Source organism: Lineus longissimus, chromosome 17, assembly GCF_910592395.1.
Source record: "Lineus longissimus chromosome 17, tnLinLong1.2, whole genome shotgun sequence".
Taxonomy (NCBI): domain Eukaryota; kingdom Metazoa; phylum Nemertea; class Pilidiophora; order Heteronemertea; family Lineidae; genus Lineus; species Lineus longissimus.
The window spans coordinates 279,545-301,323 of record NC_088324.1 but is presented as its reverse complement, the minus strand read 5'-3'; the positions used below and the strand labels follow the sequence as shown (position 1 = coordinate 301,323).

At 40.6% G+C, this 21,779-nt stretch overlaps 1 protein-coding gene across 2 annotated transcripts in view; it reads right to left on the bottom strand.

The window, feature by feature from the left end:
* The window catches only part of LOC135501912 (CDK5 regulatory subunit-associated protein 3-like), a 59,420-nt gene that overhangs the window by 32,381 nt on the left and 5,260 nt on the right, over positions 1-21,779 (bottom strand). The window lies entirely within an intron of this gene.

Sequence of the window (21,779 nt, the reverse complement as noted above, 5' to 3'; positions counted from 1 at the left end):
CCGCATGGTAGAGGTGTCCGCAAGGGGAGGTTCTACTGTATTCTTCTAACTACTTTATTCATCAAATATCATTATGAACATGATGAAGGGTATTTTTGGAGGAAGTAGGCTAATTTTCAGACTGATGTTTTGATTAAAAAAAACCCAATGTCACAGGGCAGTCAGAGTAGAAAACGGGTTAAATAGAATGTTGACTAGCAGGATATCGCCACTTCAACTGAGTTCGAAATAGAAAGAATCCACTCAATAAATCGTCTGATCTTTCACGAGACATAACACTTGAGAACTTTAAAAATAATTCCAGCAATAAGTTTTTGAGAAGGTCAGACCTAATATCAGGCATACTGTTTATCTCAGCAAGTAGAAACAGTGGAGGGAATATACCAATACCTTATAGAAGATTACTCAAAATAATGCCAAGCTCAATCAGGTGAACTGGTGTGTGTTCCTTCCCGCCACCAAGACAAGTTCGGTCCGCTGCCATTTCAGCCCATGATCTATGACTAAAAGGACCAATGGGATTATTAAAGGACCATTGGTAAAATTATGGGCAATATTACCAAGCTTTTGGCAGCCCATTCACCACCTATTCTACATAAGTAATTTCCATCAACAACTAACCCAAACCCCTGTCAAAAAATTGCACTAAAAAGAAAAAATTCAAAATCTGACTGAATCATCATGATATTCCGATGTTGACAGCGATTTGAGCCGAGTTAGCCCTCCATGCGTTGATCCTCTCCATGTGGGCCGATGCACTAGTGAGGCACAGCCTGGAACCAAGGTTTGACACCTTGGCATTACGACGTGATGCTGTAGATATCGATACTTCCTTTGTGCTTAGCAAATCAGGGATTTCCCCAATCAACATGTTACTTGTTATTGAATTAACAAACTAAAAAGTACACTTTCTACAATCGACATCTTTTCCTAAAATGGCTTCGAAAAACGTGAATGAAAATGTGTTATTTGCAAGGCTTCAGCCCCCGAAATCTCAGCAAAACAATGCGACCTTCACTGCCCTGTTGACAGGGTGAAATCAAAATGACATCACAGAATTATCTGCCAGTTTGAAAAGCAATTCCTGCACCAGGATTCATTCACAAAAGTGGGAATTTTGAACGGCCCAATAAAAAGCTTTGGTGGCAATAAAGTCGTTTTGAAGACATGGCCACAGGTGTTTTTTTTTGGGGGGGGGGGGGTATCCCCCATTCCCACACTTTTTACTCTTTCTCACTTGAAATCTTTCTCATGATACACCCAAGTTTCACTGATCAAAGACAGTTTCTTTATTCATGTCCAGCCCCAAATGAGCACATGGTCCTTGGATGCCTTCAACAACATGATTATTTTCCAAAAACAATTGGTTGGGAACATCCCTTATCTGATAGTCATGACGTCCTGGTTTTTGGGTCGATTTTGTAGTAATTAACAAAGCAGTCTAAGATTGCTGGAAGTTTGTCAGAGAGAAAGTCTGACACAAAAATATAGCATTGCAAAGAAATGACAAAAAACCACACCAAACTCATCTAACAGAGATGAAAGGCAAGATTTGTTTGTTCCATAGAAATTAGAAACTAGATATTGAATTTGAGATTTTTCAATTGGGACATACTAGAACAATAATATGAACGAACCATGGCCTTAAAGGGGGACTATAGGCAGGAGCAGAGGGGCTTATTTGGCCATCCTCAGCTGACTAATATACAGAGTAAGGGCCCCGGGTCATGTCTGATTCAGCACTATTCCTCATACAAGCATGAATCATTTTGACATACTGTGAGATGTTAAAGACCCCTATTGGCGACTTCGTGTAACTTTATCTTGCCTGCCTAGCTGCTGCCTATATTGTCCCTTTAAATCTAGATCATGTAGAAAGTTGATATAAAGTGAAACTCAAAACTCAGCCTTATTAAAATTTGAAATGTCAATGAGATGATACTGGTACTTATAAAGTGAACCAATCGGTTGGTACAGAATTCTTTGCCAATGTGACCTTTTCAAAATCTTGTTGACTGATTTTTTTTTAATGTTATCTATAAGTTTTGAACATTTTAAGTGTTTTTGTCCATGACAAATCTGTTATTTCATGGTTTGTTTTTCGAAAAATATGTGAAGTTACATGTATTTGTTTCTCCAGGCCAGGATCAGCATCCAGCAACACAGTTTGCTCACCAAACCAGCTCCAGGCCAGGACCAGCATCCAGCAACACAGTTTGGCTCACCAAACCAGCTCCAGGCCAGGATCAGCATCCAGCAACACAGTTTGGCTCACCAAACCAGCTCCAGGCCAGGATCGGCATCCAGCAACACAGTTTGGCTCTCCAAACCAGCTCCAGGCCAGGATCAGCATCCAGCAACACAGTTTGGCTCACCAAACCAGCTCCAGGCCAGGATCAGCATCCAGCAACACAGTTTGGCTCACCAAACCAGATCCAGGCCAGGATCAGCATCCAGCAACACAGTTTGGCTCTCCAAACCAGCTCCAGGCCAGGATCAGCATCCAGCAACACAGTTTGGCTCTCCAAACCAGATCCAGGCCAGGATCAGCATCCAGCAACACAGTTTGGCTCATCAAACCAGCTCCAGGCCAGGATCAGCATCCAGCAACACAGTTTGGCTCACCAAACCAGCTCCAGGCCAGGATCGGCATCCAGCAACACAGTTTGGCTCACCAAACCAGCTCCAGGCCAGGATCAGCATCCAGCAACACAGTTTGGCTCACCAAACCAGCTCCAGGCCAGGATCGGCATCCAGCAACACAGTTTGGCTCTCCAAACCAGATCCAGGCCAGGATCAGCATCCAGCAACACAGTTTGGCTCATCAAACCAGCTCCAGGCCAGGATCGGCATCCAGCAACACAGTTTGGCTCACCAAACCAGCTCCAGGCCAGGATCAGCATCCAGCAACACAGTTTGGCTCACCAAACCAGCTCCAGGCCAGGACCAGCATCCAGCAACACAGTTTGGCTCACCAAACCAGCTCCAGGCCAGGATCAGCATCCAGCAGCACAGTTTGGCTCACCAAACCAGCTCCAAGCCAGAACCAGCATCCAGCAGAGAATATTGGCTCACGAAACCAGTTCGAGGCACAATATTTCTAAGTTTGGATTATACAATTGACACAGTGTTTTGAATAGAACAGGACGGAAATTTGTTTTGGATTAAGGTACTGTACATTCACATGTGATTATTCAAAACCTGATTTTGGATTAATTCACTCAGTTTCAATTCAAATAGCTGCAGACTTGATTTTATCCAAACTGACGGTGATATTTTGGACCAGCGCAAGTAGTGAGGAGGATTGTGGAGCCGCTAGACAACTTGAATGTGGGTAACAAAACTCACAAGAACATTTTAAACACACGAGTGATGGACTTTTGGTTGTGATTTTTTTAATCACTATCAACCTGAGGTTTAACAGTCTTCAAGTCTACGCCAAAAACAGGTAAAGCAATTATATTTCTACTTATTTTGGCCTTAAAAGGCATTGACATTCACAGGTTCATTTCATTTTAACTGACCAGTATTTTTCCTACAAATTTCTTTAGTCAGAAGAAAAAAACATTTGCAAATTTGTCTTTCCAGTATTGATCATAATACATTGCTATAAGATTGACATGATCAATGTGTGCATTCTTACAACCAGTTGGAATAGAAACTTGCAAAAGGAATCTTAAAGTAGTCTTATATCAGACAACGTCATAAATAGCCATTTTTTTCAAAGCCAACTGAAAAAAAAACTACACGATTTGAAAGATCTCCAAAGCCTCTCTCCATTGCACCAAGGAACATATCAATCAGTGATTATTTTCATTTTCTCAAAAAGTTCTAGTTTAGAGTTGAACTAACAAATTGACCTCTTAGTTATCATCCTAATGCAAGCCAATACAATACCCTAACCCACTATAACAGAAAGGATTGCATAAAAGAACATCAAAATCTGTAAGACATTAACCATTTGCTTGGAACGCAGAAAATTATACAAAGTAAGATTCAGTGCACAGACAAAGGTAAACAATCACGAAACAACTACTTCTTCTTCAGACAAGTCAAATAGTTTCACTTTCAGGATTAAACAATTCTGTATCATATCAACGATAAATATATTTAACTTCCATTTTATCAAAATGGCCGCGGCGATAACTTCACAAAAGAGTAGTGGTGAAATGCCACCTGGTGAGAAACCTGAAAAGTATCCTTTACACAAAGCGGCCAAAGACGGCAACTTGGATCAAGTTCAGTCTCTTGTCCACCAGGGGGCAGATATCACCGCCAAGAATGACGAGGGGCGGATGGTGCTGCATTGTGCGGCAATGTCAAGTGAACAGAAAGTTGTTGAGTACCTAGTCAGTCAAGGAGCTGATGTCAACTGTAAAGCAAAGGCTGGCAGTAATCCCTTGGCAAACTGTTCATTAACGGGTAACATGGACATGGTGAAATACTTCATAAGCCTTGCGACTGATGTCTTCGCTGAAAACAAAATAGGATGCAATGCATTGCACTGGGATTTCCAATGGTTAAGTACAAAGTATCACCAAACATAATACTTGAGAGTGATAAATGTCAGGCAAGATAAAGTTCACAGTTTGAAATTACTTTAAAAAGGTCAGAGGACATAAAGTTTTCATGTTTTATTTAATTAGGTGTATAGTTCTTTGTATGGGCAGGTCTATAGATTATCAACAAGCATGCAGGACGTCCAATGACGGCATCCAGAATTATTTTGGTGGCATCCGGGCGGCCGCTGATATTCTGGCAGCTCTCAAAGCTGTTTCTGATTCCACAACATTCTTCTTCCAAACAATCATCAGAAAACTCACTGCAGGCTTCTGAAACACTAATTCTGTGGGGAGATCAAACATACCCTCCCTTTCAAGTCTTCACTTTGAATGTTTCGAAAGCATTTTGTGAATTTCGCAAATCTTAACATTGAACATTTCCCACTTCCACAGCCAACCCGACGTCTTCTGAACCTTAAAGGGTAACTCGTGTCAAATTTCACCATATAATGTTTAAGCTGTTTTTGACAAATGACTACGTCACTTTCTCATAAATCAGTAAGGTTTTCGAATCGAAATGCACATTTTCTAGAAATTGATGGTTTAATCCCGCCCGGACGGCTCGCTTCAATGCCGTTTTCGTTGATGACGTCACAACATGAAAATTTTAGCGGTCGCGGTGGTTTACATTCAGCGATTTTATAATAAATATAATCAATGAAATGGCCAGGACCATTGTGCTCACCTCATGTGGAGGAAAGATGGATAAAGAGCATGGTATTGTGTCATGTAGTGTTAGGTTTGATGTAGGTCCAAGCAATTACAATTTCCCCAAAATGGCCAATTTACAGTACATTACAGTACTCTGTGACCTTGAAAAGTAGGTCAAATCAAAGAAGACCCGGGTGACACATTGAATGGTTGTTAGAATTAGATGTACCTATGATATAAAATTGGTGCCAATCGGGCAAGTAATACTAGGAATAATGGCATTTTGAAGAATTTAGGATTTGGCCCCCTCCCTGGAGGCCAAACGGCAAATCAGATCGCACCAAACTTCGGTACCTGAGACCACCTGACCAAGGGGTACATGTGTACTTAATTTGTGATCAATAGTCATTGCAGTTAAGAAACGTGCCATAGTTACGGCCTGACGGCCAATTTACGCCATTTGACCTCTGTGACCTTGACAAGAAGGTCAAATTAAAAACCTGTGTGACATATACTGTATGGTGGTAGGATGTACCCATGATATCAAATTGGTGGCAATCGGGCAAGAAGTTAAGGAATAATCACATTTTTAAGGTTTTTGGATTTTGCCCCCTGGTGGTCAAGTGGTGAATCATATTGGACCAAACTTCGGTCCCTGAGATCACCTGACTAAGGGTAAATGTGTACCAAATTTGGGATCAATAGTCATTGCAGTTTAGAAACATGCCATCGTTACATCCTAACAGCCAATTTACACCATTTGACCTCTGTGACCTTGAAAAGGAGGGCAAATCAAAAACCCGGAGGATATATGATGCACCTTTGCTAGAAGTACCTACCATATTTTTTTCAAAATTTCCCGACTACTATTAAGGGAGATATTGCATATTTTCACTTTTAACGTTTGGCCCCCTGGTGGCCAAACCATGAAACGAATCGGACCGAAACTTGGTCTCCAAGGTGTCATTACATAAGGGTACATGTGTACCAAGTTTCAACTCAATAGCTCTAACATTTACGAAACGTGCCCTGCTAACGGACGACGGACGACGACGACGACGACGACGACGGACGACGGACGCCACGGTATGGGATAAGCTTACCTCTGCTAAGAGTTGAGCTAAAAATGGAAAATTTGAGCTTTACATTTGTGATCAACATTAAAAACGGACATATTTCCGCAAAGTTGTAAATCACATCATAGTATCACTTTAAATTATCCTAATGTCATTTATGATTTTGAGGGGATAAGAAAATCTCACAAAAATCATCGAAAATTGAAAATCTCAGATGTTTGATATTTTGCGATTATCAAGAAAGCAGACACAACTTTTGTTGAACTTTCTTTAAGTCAGAGAAGTGACCAGAGCATGATTCCACTCTATTTTAAGATTAATAACTTCATGATTTGAAAAGATAGATTTTTTCGTGACATTTTGATGAAGAATTTTACGATTGACGTAAGTGCAGAGCAAACGCTAACAAGAAGAAAAATTAATAATGATCAGGAAATGTCCCACATAAAATGGGTCCAACATGAGTGAAGAGAAAGTGAGACACGTCTCAATTGGCGATCAAAGGCCGCTTGGGTGGATCTAGGCTTTGTCGTGTTAATAGTCCCTGGCCAGATAGATGCCTATTTTAGAACAAGCCAGCCAAGATGAGTTTGAAAACATCAGATCACACAAACTCAGGCATGTCTCAGTACACATGTACAGTCGTTCAAAAAAGTAAATGGACACACAAAAATCAAATTTTCTTGAAAACGGCTGGTGATAAATCGATGCGGTTTGCTGCATTTGATAGGGCATTTAGTTGTTCATCATGATATCTACCACTTGGAAATTTACTATTTTACCTATAAGTCAATTTTTTCGATTTATGAAAGGTCCCAAAATCAACTTTTTTATCACGCATTTTTTGGGGGCAAATTTTATATTGACTGGAAGCTTCTGTTGAGTTATGAGTGAATATCTAAGATATTCCACAGTTTTCACTTGAATCTGCAACTTATTAACCCATTTGTGCAAAAGGGTTTTGTTACCCGGTCTTCTACTGCGGAGATGCCCCCTTGATATTATTCACCTGGCCCAGACAACCGGAATCATGTCACCATTTCAATGGCCTTGTTTAATATGCCTATGAATAGCTCTCCCAGGCCTGGATTTGGCAGCTGGACAATGGGTTCACCAATATTACTTTACCCTCGCGTTTACAATACATCAATGTTAACAACATTTCCACCCCCATTCAAAACCTCAGCCAATAAGGAATTAACACTCGGGCTGCATGTTGAAACTGACATAATTGGCTATGGTCGACTTCTCCAAAGTAATTCCAAAGTCAATAAACAAGGTGCAAAATTTTGACATAAAATGCTGTTTTCCCACCAATTAACACAAGATATTTTCATCACCTTGATGGGGACGTGGGTTTTTCATCATGGTGATTCATCCTATCAAGAAAAAGTACGAAAAAAATCGGAAACGAAAAAGTTGATTTTGGGGCCTTTTGTAAATCAATAAAAGTCGGTATTAGATAAAATGGCTAATTTTTATGTGGTAGATACCATGATGCACAACTAAATGTCCTATCAAATGCAGCAAACCGAATCGATTTATCACCAGCCGTTTTCAAGAAAATTTGATTTTTGTGTGTCCATTTACTTTTTTGAAGGACTGTACATATTATCACTGACACAATAACATTTTCATATTTGATCAGGCTGAAGTTTGAGTTTCACTTTACATTCATTTCATTGATCAGGTTGATGGGGAATAATGATTTTTGAAGATGATATAATGTTATTACATCTACCTGTAATAAAAACTTGGTGATAATCGAGTCCCAAGTTACCGTGATACAGCACTTTTTGTGCTTTTGGTCAATACTCTAAACTCTCCGATCTAAGACTGTTTGATATGTAAGCCAAGCCCCCTGTAGATATCATGCGCATTGTCGTTGGATGCCATCCAACATTCAACTCAATCGGGATGAACAGTGAGTGGGTAATAATAATTTGTTCAATGCTTATGCCTTTCGCCTTCGGATCCGCTTTATTATCCAATAGTTGATTAACTATTTACACTGATAGAGAGGTGTCCTAAGTAGGGAGGTTATGCCATTATTGTCCAATAGTTGATTCATATGTATGTTTCATGGGGGGTCTTGAGGTTAAGGAATTGAACCCGAGGCGGAGGACCTTGGTTGAGTTACCAAGACACTCGAGGGTGGAGCTAAAATACAGTCCAAACCCGAGCCGATAGGCGAGGGTTTGGACGAAATTTTAGCTCCACCCGAGAGTGTCTTGGTAACTCAACCAAGGTCCGAAGCCGAGGGTTCAATTTCTATTCTAAAATACCTCAAACTTAAAAAGATAGGCCACGAAAATAACTTGAATATGTGCGAATTTGGCAAATTCCATCCATCGCCTGCCCGGAGCGCCGGTAGCGCCGTTGTTTACATTATGTTACGGCAGCGCGCATAGGAAGTCCGCATCGGCTCACTCAAGTGATGCTAAAATCCGCGCAAATAAGCTATTTGGAGCGTTTTTCTCGGCAAATATGTGTAGTGCTCATTAAAAAACTAGGGTGGTTGATGCTTCCTTGGCTGATTTGTGTTTGAAGCAGTGTTTTGAGACCCTCAAACTTCTGAAGTGAGCTGTGTGCATGGTTTCCACATTTTAGTGCAACCCGAGGGAACTTTGGTAGAGCATCTTGGTTGCGTGTCCAAAACACTCCACTCTCAGAACGAGGCTTATGCATTTTCCATTTAAAAGTTGACTTAACGGTACCAAGGTATTTTAGAATCCTTTATATGCACTTTGATGAAAAGAAATCAGTCTTAATTATTGATTATTTCAACATCATTGAGAGGCACATTCGAGAGTATTTCATTATGATACCTTATACCTTATGACTATTCTACTGGAGGCAATTTATAATTACCAACATTGCTATTACATTGTAGTGTTAGTACTTAGGTCATTCTAATTAGGGCATCCTGACAAATATATCTGTCAACCTCGATCCTAGTACCGTACTTCTAATGATTTGTATGAATGGAAATCACAATAAGAAATCTCAGAATCGAGGTTACAGTGTGCACCATGAAGGAGACAGTGCTCTCTATTCATCAGATCAAACAAACAGGGAACATGTGAGTTTGGATATCGTAGCTTCTAAGTGTGTGACATTCCCAGACTCAAATGTAAGCAACGCTCTGATTGGGTGCACTTACTTCTGCGCTGGCTACTTCACCAAATGCGGGCGAATGTCTCTGGGGTTTGTGGGCACTGTCAGAGAAGCAAACATTAACCCCTGATTTCCTCAGGATGTAACTAGAGAAGCAACAAACATTGAATTCACTCCACCCTTATTAACTGAACACAATGTCTAATTCATCAATTATGGAAACTTCTCACTTGTTAGGCCTAATCAGAGTTGTTTGAAAGATCCGGGCCTAATCAACTCCCTAAGTGCACACGGGAAGCCATTGCTTTTGTTCACTGTCTGTAATTGCAAGGTAATTGGACCAAAAAGTCACCATCGCCGTCTCCGCAATTCCAAGTAGATCGGGACTGAACAGACTTGTCTGTAATACAGAGGCATCCGCATGGTAGAGGTGTCCGCAAGGGGAGGTTCTACTGTATTCTTCTAACTGATGGCACACTTTATTCATCAAATATCATTATGAACATGATGAAGGGTATTTTTGGAGGAAGTAGGCTAATTTTCAGACTGATGTTTTGATTAAAAAAAAACCAATGTCACAGGGCAGTCAGAGTAGAAAACGGGTTAAATAGAATGTTGACTAGCAGGATATCGTCACTTCAACTGAGTTCGAAATAGAAAGAATCCACTCAATAAATGGTCTGATCTATCACGAGACATAACACTTGAGAACTTTAAAAATAATTCCAGCAATAAGTTTTTGAGAAGGTCAGACCTAATATCAGGCACACTGTTTATCTCGGCAAGTAGAAACAGTGGAGGGAATATACCAATACCTTATAGAAGATTACTCAAAATAATGCCAAGCTCAATCAGGTGAACTGGCTTGTGTTCCTTCCCACCACCAAGACAAGTTTGGTCCGCTGCCATTTCGGCCCATGATCTATGACTAAAGGACCAATGGGATTATTAAAGGACCATTGGTAAAATTATGGGCAATATTACCAAGCTTTTGGCAGCCCATTCACCACCTATTCTACATAAGTAATTTCCATCAACAACTAAACCAAACCCCTGTCAAAAAATTGCACTAAAAAGAAAAAATTCAAAATCTGACTGAATTATAATGATATTCCGATGTTGACAGCGATTTGAGGCGAGTTAGCCCTCCATGCGTTGATGCTCTCCATGTGGGCCGATGCACTAGTGAGGCACAGCCTGGAACCAAGGTTTGACACCTTGGCATTACGACGTGATGCTGTAGATATCGATACTTCCTTTGCACTTAGCAAATCAGAGATATCCCCAATCAACATGTTACTTGTTATTGATTTAGCAAACTAAAAAGTACACTTTCTACAATCGTCATCTTTTCCTAAAATGGCTTCGAAAAATGTGAATGAAAATGTGTTATTTGCAAGGCTTTAGCCCCCGAAATCTCGGCAAAACAATGCGACCTTCACTGCCCTGTTGGCAGGGTGAAATCGAAATGACATCACAGAATTATCCGCCAGTTTGAAAAGCAATTCCTGCACCAGGATTCATTCACAAAAGTGGGAATTTTGAACAGCCCAATAAAAAGCTTTGGTGGCAATAAAGTCGTTTTGAAGACATGGCCACAGGTGTTTTTTTTGGGGGGGGGGTTTCCCCCATTCCCACACTTTTTACTCTTTCTCACTTGAAATCTTTCTCATTATACACCCAAGTTTCACCGATCAAAGACAGTTTCTTTATTCATGTCCAGCCCCAAATGAGCACATGGTCCTTGAATGCCTTCAACAACATGATTTTTTTCCAAAAACAATTGGTTGGGAACATCCCTTATCTGATAGTCATGACGTCCTGGTTTTTGGGTCGATTTTGTAGTAATTAACAAAGCAGTCTAAGATTGCTGGAAGTTTGTCAGAGAGAAAGTCTGACACAAAAATATAGCATTGCAAAGAAATGACAATGAAACCACACCAAACTCATTTGACAGAGATTTAAGGCAAGATTTGTTTGTAGAAATTAGAAACGAGATATTGAATTTGAGATTTTTCAATTGGGACATACTAGAACAATAATATGAATGAACCATGGCCTTAAAGGGGGACTATAGGCAGGAGCAGAGGGGCTTATTTGGCCATCCTCAGCTGACTAATATACAGAGTAAGGGCCCTGGGTCATGTCTGATTCAGCACTATTCCTCATACAAGCATGAATCATTTTGACATACTGTGAGATGTTAAAGACCCCTATTGGCGACTTCGTGTAACTTTATCTTGCCTGCCTAGCTGCTGCCTATATTGTCCCTTTAAATCTAGATCATGTAGAAAGTTGATATAAAGTGAAACTCAAAACTCAGCCTTATTAAAATTTGAAATGTCAATGAGATGATACTGGTACTTATAAAGTGAACCAATCGGTTGGTACAGAATTCTTTGCCAATGTGACCTTTTCAAAATCTTGTTGACTGATTTTTTTTTTTTAATGTTATCTATAAGTTTTGAACATTTTAAGTGTTTTTGTCCATGACAAATCTGTTATTTCATGGTTTGTTTTTCGAAAAATATGTGAAGTTACATGTATTTGTTTCTCCAGGCCAGGATCAGCATCCAGCAACACAGTTTGGCTCACCAAACCAGCTCCAGGCCAGGATCAGCATCCAGCAACACAGTTTGGCTCACCAAACCAGCTCCAGGCCAGGATCAGCATCCAGCAACACAGTTTGGCTCACTAAACCAGCTCCAGGCCAGGATCGGCATCCAGCAACACAGTTTGGCTCTCCAAACCAGATCCAGGCCAGGATCAGCATCCAGCAACACAGTTTGGCTCATCAAACCAGCTCCAGGCCAGGATCGGCATCCAGCAACACAGTTTGGCTCACCAAACCAGCTCCAGGCCAGGATCAGCATCCAGCAGCACGGTTTGGCTCACCAAACCAGATCCAGGCCAGGATCAGCATCCAGCAACACAGTTTGGCTCACCAAACCAGCTCCAGGCCAGGATCAGCATCCAGCAACACAGTTTGGCTCACCAAACCAGATCCAGGCCAGGATCAGCATCCAGCAACACAGTTTGGCTCACCAAACCAGCTCCAGGCCAGGATCAGCATCCAGCAACACAGTTTGGCTCATCAAACCAGCTCCAAGCCAGAACCAGCATCCAGCAGAGAACATTGGCTCACGAAACCAGTTCGAGGCACAATATTTCTAAGTTTGGATTATACAATTGACACAGTGTTTTGAATAGAACAGGACGGAAATTTGTTTTGGATTAAGGTACTGTACATTCACATGTGATTATTCAAAACCTGATTTTGGATTAATTCACTCAGTTTCAATTCAAATAGCTGCAGACTTGATTTTATCCAAACTGACGGTGATATTTTGGACCAGCGCAAGTAGTGAGGAGGATTGTGGAGCCGCTAGACAACTTAAATGTGGGTAACAAAACTCACAAGAACATTTTAAAGACACGAGTGATGGACTTTTGGTTGTGATTTTTTTAATCACTATCAACCTGAGGTTTAACAGTCTTCAAGTCTACGCCAAAAACAGGTAAAGCAATTATATTTCTACTTATTTTGGCCTTAAAAGGCATTGACATTCACAGGTTCATTTCATTTTAACTGACCAGTATTTTTCCTACAAATTTCTTTAGTCAGAAGAAAAAATCATTTGCAAATTTGTCTTTCCAGTATTGATCATAATACATTGCTATAAGATTGACATGATCAATGTGTGCATTCTTACAACCAGTTGGAATAGACACTTGCAAAAGGAATCTTAAAGTAGTCTTATATCAGACAACGTCATAAATAGTCATTTTTTTCAAAGCCAACTGAAAAAAAAACTACACAATTTGAAAGATCTCCAAAGCCTCTCTCCATTGCACCAAGGAACATATCAATCAGTGATTATTTTCATTTCTCAAAAAGTTCTAGTTTAGAGTTGAACTAACAAATTGACCTCTTAGTTATCATCCTAATGCAAGCCAATACAATACCCTAACCCACTATAACAGAAAGGATTGCATAAAAGAAGATCAAAATCTGTAAGACATTAACCATTTGCTTGGAACGCAGACAATTATACAAAGTAAGATTCAGTGCACAGACAAAGGTAAACAATCACGAAACAACTACTTCTTCTTCAGACAAGTCAAATAGTCTCACTTTCAGGATTAAACAATTCTGTATCATATCAACGATAAATATATTTAATTTCCATTTTATCAAAATGGCCGCGGCGATAACTTCACAAAAGAGTAGTGGTGAAATGCCACCTGGTGAGAAACCTGAAAAGTATCCTTTACACAAAGCGGCCAAAGATGGCAACTTGGATCAAGTTCAGTCTCTTGTCCACCAGGGGGCAGATATCACCGCCAAGAATGACGAGGGGCAGATGGTGCTGCATTGTGCGGCAATGTCAAGTGAACAGAAAGTTGTTGAGTACCTAGTCAGTCAAGGAGCTGATGTCAACTGTAAAACAGAGGGTGGCAGTAATCCCTTGGCAAACTGCTCATTAACGGGTAACATGGACATGGTGAAATACTTCATAAGCCTTGGGACTGATGTCTTCGCTGAAAACAAATTAGGATGCAATGCATTGCACTGGGCAGCTCGATCATCAAATACTGATCTTGTAGATTACCTGGTTAATAGCCTCGGCTTGGATGTGAACTGTAGGACTGGTGATGATAGCACCCCGCTACTGTTCTCATCATGGGAGGGTAACCTGGACATGTTCAAACATCTCATCAGTCTCGGGGCTGATGTGAAAGCTACTGATAAGAATGGGCTCAATGTGATGCACTGGGCAGCCCGATCATCTAATACTGATCTTGTAGATTACCTGGTTAATAGCCTCGGCTTGGATGTGAACTGTAGGACTGGTGATGATAGCACCCCGCTACTGTTCTCATCATGGGAGGGTAACCTGGACATGTTCAAACATCTCATCAGTCTTGGGGCTGATGTGAACGCCACTGATAAGAATGGGTGGAATGTGATGCACAGGGCAGCTCTATCATCCAGTACTGATCTTGTAGATTACCTGGTTAATAGCCTCGGCTTGGATGTGAACTGTAGGACTGGTGATGATAGCACCCCGCTACTGTTCTCATCAATGCAGGATAACCTGGACATGTTCAAACATCTCATCAGTCTCGGGGCTGATGTGAACGCCACTGATGAGAATGGGCTCAATGTGATGCGCATGGCAGCTCTATCATCCAATACTGATCTTGTAGATTACCTGGTTAATAGCCTCGGCTTGGATGTGAACTGTAGGGCTTGTGATGATAGAACCCCGCTACTGCGCCTATTATTGAAGGGTAACCTGGACATGTTCAAACATCTCATCAGTCTCGGGGCTGATGTGAACGCCACTGATGAGAATGGGCTCAATGTGATGCGCATGGCAGCTCTATCATCCAATACTGATCTTGTAGATTACCTGGTTAATAGCCTCGGCTTGGATGTGAACTGTAGGACTGGTGATGATAGCACCCCGCTACTGTTCTCATCAATGCAGGATAACCTGGACATGTTCAAACATCTCATCAGTCTCGGGGCTGATGTGAACGCCACTGATAAGAATGGGTGGAATGTGATGCACATGGCGTCTCAATCATCTAATACTGATCTTGTAGATTACCTGGTTAATAGCCTCCGCTTGGATGTGAACTGTAGGACTGGTGATGATAGCACCCCGCTACTGTTCTCATCAATGCAGGATAACCTGGACATGTTCAAACATCTCATCAGTCTCGGGGCTGATGTGAACGCCACTGATAAGAATGGTTGGAATGTGATGCACAAGGCAGCTCTATCATCCAATACTGATCTTGTAGATTACCTGGCTAGTCTTGGTGTGAATCCTAAAGGTGAACAATTTAGTTTTACTCCTATTGATATTTCTATCATGAGAAGAGATGAGGACATGGTTTCACATTGGATCAAAACCAACCAGGCTCACCCTAAATCTTCAATTCGTACATGTGTTGATCTTGGATACACCTGGTGTGCAAGAATGATTTTGGATGTAGTGGAAGATAGTAATGACCTTGCAACTCCACTACTTCAAAATTGTTGCACTCATGGATTTATTGATATTGTCCGGTTACCATTACTGAAAGGATTCGAGGAAGCATCTCCTGCATTATCTTGCTTGCCATTTTCTGATTGCATTGATTATTTGAAATGGTTCTCAATTAGTCCAGTAGAGATACTCAAAATGCCACTAGAAAACTTCAGACAAGTTCCAGGGATAGGAAGTGTCTTGGAAATACCTAATGCGACGGCACAGAAGGTGCATGATGCAGTTTTGAAATTTATGCCTGATTCCCTGCATACAGGTGAAATGTTAAGGCTATTTGATGCCAGCCAGAATCAGAAGGTTTGTGGTAGTGTTGCAGAGAGATGTAGGGTTGGTCTCCCTAATGAAATGGACATACTGTTCCTATATGAGGAGAGGTCAACTCATCCCATTCCAGTGCATTCAGGATATGCGCAATATTCTGGAGGCAAAATTAATTTGCCAAGTGGCAGCAGAGACTTCCATCGATACTTTTTCGATGAATTGAAGACTACTATTGAATCAAAACCATCTGGATATGGATTGAAATATTACCAACCTGGAGATTTAGCTGGGCCTGGAAATGACAAAAATCGAAAAGCCTGTTCTCCCATTTTACTTGATTGGGAATCAAACAAACTGCGTGTATCAATTGATGCTGTGCCTTGTGTTCACTTTGATGACTGGCGGGAGGAATTCAAACAAAGCACCTGGTTGATGGACCACAATGAACTCAAGAAGAGGGGATACCTCCTGGTACCTAAACCACCTCATGAAAAGAGCAAACTAGCCAAGCAGTTGACGGAACAACAATTAAAGGAACTCTGGCGGATATCGTTTTCACATCTTGAGGTGGAACATATCAATAGCCTAGAAAACAGGATCAAGAATGTGTATATCACAGCCAAATGTCTAAAGAACCCAGATGTGTGCCGCATCATGATTGCTGAAGGTGAAGGTCTACCTAAGAATGTTGATGACTACATCAGCAGTTACCAGCTGAAGTCCATGTTTCTGATGAATGCTGAGGATTTCCGTAAGTCAGAGCAGAGTCTTGGTGAGATGGTGTGTAAGGTATATGAGGACCTTGCTGATGCCCTCCACAAGGGTTTCATCCCTACATTCTTTGCACCAGGTCACAATGTCTTGGCGGGACTCAAACTTGATGTTGCCAAGAGCGCAAAAGTGGCCAGCATAATGAAAGCCTTTGTGAGAAGGCTGTGCAGAAAGGGAGAAGAAACCAAAGATGTTGGTGTTGATATTGAATGTCAAACAGCAACGGTGAAAGACAATGTAAGGACCTCACATGAAAAGATTGAGGACGCTGCAAACCCTGTGGCTGTTTCAATAGAAGATGAATCCACCACAGAAGTGGAGGGGACAGACCATGCCAGGAGTTGCCTTGGACAGACCAAGGACACCAGAGACCCTGGGACAGTTCCAATGGAAACTGAATCCACAGAAGTGGAGGGGAGAGACCATGCCCGGAGTTGCCTTGGACAGACCAAGGACACCAGAGACCCTGGGACAGTTCCACTGGAAACTGAATCCACAGAAGTGGAGGGGAGAGACCATGCCAGGAGTTGCCTTGGACAGACCAAGGACACCAGAGTCACTGGGACAGTTCCACTAGAAACTGAATCCACAGAAGTGGAGGGGAGGGACCTTGCCAGGAGTTGCCTTGGACAGACCAAGGACACCAGAGTCCCTGGGACAGTTCCACTGGAAACTAAGTCCACAGAAGTGGAGGGGAGAGACCATGCCAGGAGTTGCCTTGGACAGACCAAGGACACCATAGATACTGGGGCCATTATCCGAGAATTGGAATCTATAGATGAGAAAGGGACATACCTTGCTGTTGACATCATCAGTGGCCAAATGACTAGATGGAAGATGAAAAACATTCCAACTTCTCAAACAATGGCTGCATCTCCATGGCAACGCTTTTGCCGACGAGTTCACAAGAGACTGCAGAGGTTTTCATGTGCAACTCAATGTTCTTGTAACGTAAGAACAGGAACTGACTGAATCTATGATCAGGAAATCTTAGGGGAAATCATTAGCAGAGAGCCTCCTTTGTTGATCAAAGTGTAATATCATCTCACTGTGCATGTACATCACCATCTAGTTTTGGAAAAATCCTACAATTTAGAAAATAATGACCACTGAGAACTTGCCTATTTAAATATCTGACACTAGAATACACAGATAAGTCTCGGCACCTTTCCTTTGATCCCAAAGCATTCTTGTGTAACTTAGTGGAAGTCTAAATGAAGGTCTTTTTAATTTAGCTACAAACTGAACTGAATTTCTCACGAGGTGCCGGCTTACTGGTCTAAAAGCAGACCAGAGAAGCCATTGTTTTAGTTGACAGTCCGTATTTGCGGGGGATATGATGATTGGACCAAAAAGTCACTATCTCAACAATTCAGAATAATCTGCCCTACAGAGGTTTTTGCTATTAGAAATGACCTAGTAAATAATTCACGGGGACTTGTCTGTAATGTGGATAGAAAAGGTCTTAGATTGTTCAAACTTGAGTGCTCTGTGCAATTAATGTGTAAAACCAATTAAATGTTCAGTGAAAGTATACTGCCTATAGGCCCCCTTTACTGATCGACTTATTCGAGTAGACTTATACTAGTAATAGATTAAACGAACCATGTTTTCATAGAATTACATAAACTACATGAACTGTGATGAAGAGGTGAAGAGCTTAAAGTCTATAAGCCTGGTTTATCTCGATGACAGTGTTAGTGAATGTTGTTGAGTGGGGTAGACTTTTACTAGTAAGAGATTATATGAATACATAAAACTATATAAACTACATGAACTATATAAACTGTATTAACTATTTACACTTTAGGTACTGTAACAATAAAATGTTTGCCGCTGAAAGGGTTAATGCATTGAGGTTGACATTTTCTGGCTTTTTAAATTTGCATTTTATGGTGCAGTGTCGAAAATTTCAGGGTTTACAGTATTTAGAAAGAGTCTTATATCGATGAAACTATGAGTATTTTCTCTGCAATTACAAGGTAAACCATAACCTCTTATTTCACAGATTCCGTTTAGTGAAAGTAGACTTTGCAGAGTTCATTTCAATGATTTCAGAGGAGAAATATGTGAAGAGTTTAAAATCGGGAACCCTGTATTATCTAGACAACAGGGAATGATGTTGAGTATTGTAGAATTATCCTAGTAATAGATTATATAAACCACATCGATAAATAGAACTATTGAAAACAATATAAACCACATGAACTATAAACTGTGTGAACTATTCACACTGCTGCAGGTCGTTTGTAACAATAAATTGTTGACTATAAGAAGTAATCTTATAATGAAGAAAGGCAGGGAAGCTGGTAGAATTTTGTTTGAACCTCTTAAGCTTTCTAATAACTGGTTTATAAGAATGTGCATTTTGGTACTTTTGCTTTTCACTCAACTCACTTCAAAGATATCTGTCATAAGACATGCTTATATCTCATAGTTCTGTAAAAGGTTTGGGATGAGGTTTAATTTGGAAACATTTCCAGTTTCATACATCATGTCCTTGGACAGCGTCGGAGTTTGTTATCCATGTCTAAGCCTTCGTCCTTAGTCGGGAACACTCCCAAACAAGGTCACGACGCACCATTAATTTCCCAGGCGAGGCGCCCAACAGTGCACTCTAAATGTATTCCAATATGCATTTATTACTTGCCGCGTCATCTCAAATTCACCTCATCCTGGACTGGTAACAGTGTGTATGTTAGCTGTATTGGAGTTTAAAAGAAATGTTTCAGAATTCACCTCATCCTGGACTGGTAACAGTCTGTATGTTAGCTGTATTGGAATTTAAAAGAAATGTTTCAGAATTCACCTCATCCTGGACTGGTAACAGTCTGTATGTTAGCTGTATTGGAATTTAAAAGAAATGTTTCAGAATTCAACCTCATCCTGGACTGGTAACAGTCTGTATGTTAGCTGTATTGGAATTTAAAAGAAATGTTTCAGAATTCAACCTCATCCTGGACTGGTAACAGTCTGTATGTTAGCTGTATTGGAATTTAAAAGAAATGTTTCAGAATTCACCTCATCCTGGACTGGTAACAGTCTGTATGTTGGCATATTGGAATTTAAAAGAAATGTTTCAGAATTCACCTCATCCTGGACTGGTAACAGTCTGTATGTTAGCATATTGGAATTTAAAAGAAATGTTTCAGAATTCACCTCATCCTGGACTGGTAACAATCTGTATGTTAGCTGTATTGGAGTTTAAAAGAAATGTTTCAGAAATCAACCTCATCCTTGACTGGTAACAATCTGTATGTTAGTTGTATTGGAATTTAAAAGAAATGTTTCAGAATTCACCTCATCCTGGACTGATAACAGTCTGTATGTTAGCTGTATTGGAATTTAAAAGAAATGTTTCAGAATTCAACCTCATCCTGGACTGGTAACAGTCTGTATGTTAGCTGTATTGGAATTTAAAAGAAATGTTTCAGAATTCACCTCATCCTGGACTGGTAACAATCTGTATGTTAGTTGTATTGGAATTTAAAAGAAATGTTTCAGAATTCACCTCATCCTGGACTGGTAACAGTGTGTATGTTAGCTGTATTGGAATTTAAAAGAAATGTTTCAGAATTCACCTCATCCTGGACTGATAACAGTCTGTATGTTAGCTGTATTGTACAAACATATTCTAAACACCTTGGTTACAACTTAGTAATGTTTTCAATGTAAAATATAAACAGCCTCCTTTTGGTTGAAGCAGTGTTTTGTGTCGCTACTATTAGTATAACTGCTTTGAATGGGACAAAATATGGAAGCAGATTTCTGCAGGGGGTCCAAGTTGCCATTCAGGCTCTTTACTACTTACTTTTGCCTTCAACTGTCAATCATACAACGACGGATTTTCAATACAGCGCTGTATGAAATATAAAGCTTGATTTCTACAGGAATATTCTGACATAAATACAGCAGGTGAAATCAGGCAGTTAGTAGCAAAAGGGTTAAATATGTCAGGTGCTGTACACCTGATTGTGAGTTAGCTGATCAATTATGCAATTCCTGGTTTATAGCATTGATTGACATCCCCAGTGTACAGGGTGTCTGTAAAAAGGTAATCTTGAAATAATGAGTTGATACAAGCTCAGATTAACCTTGTCTTGGGTAGAATGCCTTTATATCCAAAATGTAAGTTAAATGTGAGAGTTTTTGTTCTTTATTTGTGACCCCATCACATCCAATCGGGTCGTAGGCTGCCAGAAGCACTGATGATATGAAATTATATAGATGTTGATCCACTTTTAGATTATGAGCTCAGATTAACCTTGTCTTGGGTAGAATGCCTTTATATCCAAAATGTAACATATATTATTTGAATGTGAGTGTCTTTGTTCTTTATTTGTGACCCCATCACATCCGATTGGGTCGTAGGCCGCCAGAAGCACTGATGATATGAAATTATGTAGATGTTGATCCACTTTTAGATTATGACCTCATATGTCTCATGAACAGCAAACCTGTCTTCCACTAGTCAATTTGGCAAACATAGAATCCAAAATACATTTCAAAGAAAGTTTCATGAAGTTCACCCAAAGGAAAATGTCTCATGTTTTGTCAGAAAACTTTGATTTCTCCAAACAAAGTCCATAAAAGCTTGTTGTTTCCTCTGAACATATTTATGAATCTCTCAAGCATCAGGAAAGATCCACAGATGGATTTCTTATCAAAATGTACATAGCTGATTCGCTAAGCTATACGAACACGTGGATAACTCCAATGGCCCCTAAACCAATATGCTACCCATTTTGGTTTGATGGGCCACATGAGGTCAACAGAGTGAATTCCTCTTACCAATGAGGCATCATCAGAAAGTCGATTGCTGACTGGCTGATTGCAGGCACAGACCAAAAGGGGGCACACTGGACACATGCATCCCCTCCCCAATTAATCATAATCTTTGAAATAGATTATGAAATTTAGGAACAAACCGGAAATTTGGAGGAGAAATGCAGCGCATGCCTACTTTTTTCTGTCACCTGGATACGCCCCTGGATTGGACGCTGTCAGTGATGATGTCATGAATGATGCTCTGTTACCATGACAACACTGGGGAAGCTCACCAAACTTCTATGGCATAACACATGTCACAGAGCTGACAGATTCTTGTCACAGGCAAGGACCTGACCATAACATGGTAATGCCATCTTACGTTGGAAACTTGTACTAACAGACCCACAACTGTCTGAGTGGACCCAAATATAGCCACAGTCCCCTGTCCCTTGGAGGGAGAGCTTAGTATGTGTTGGTTTTTCATTGTGACATCTAGCGAAGCTGCGGTT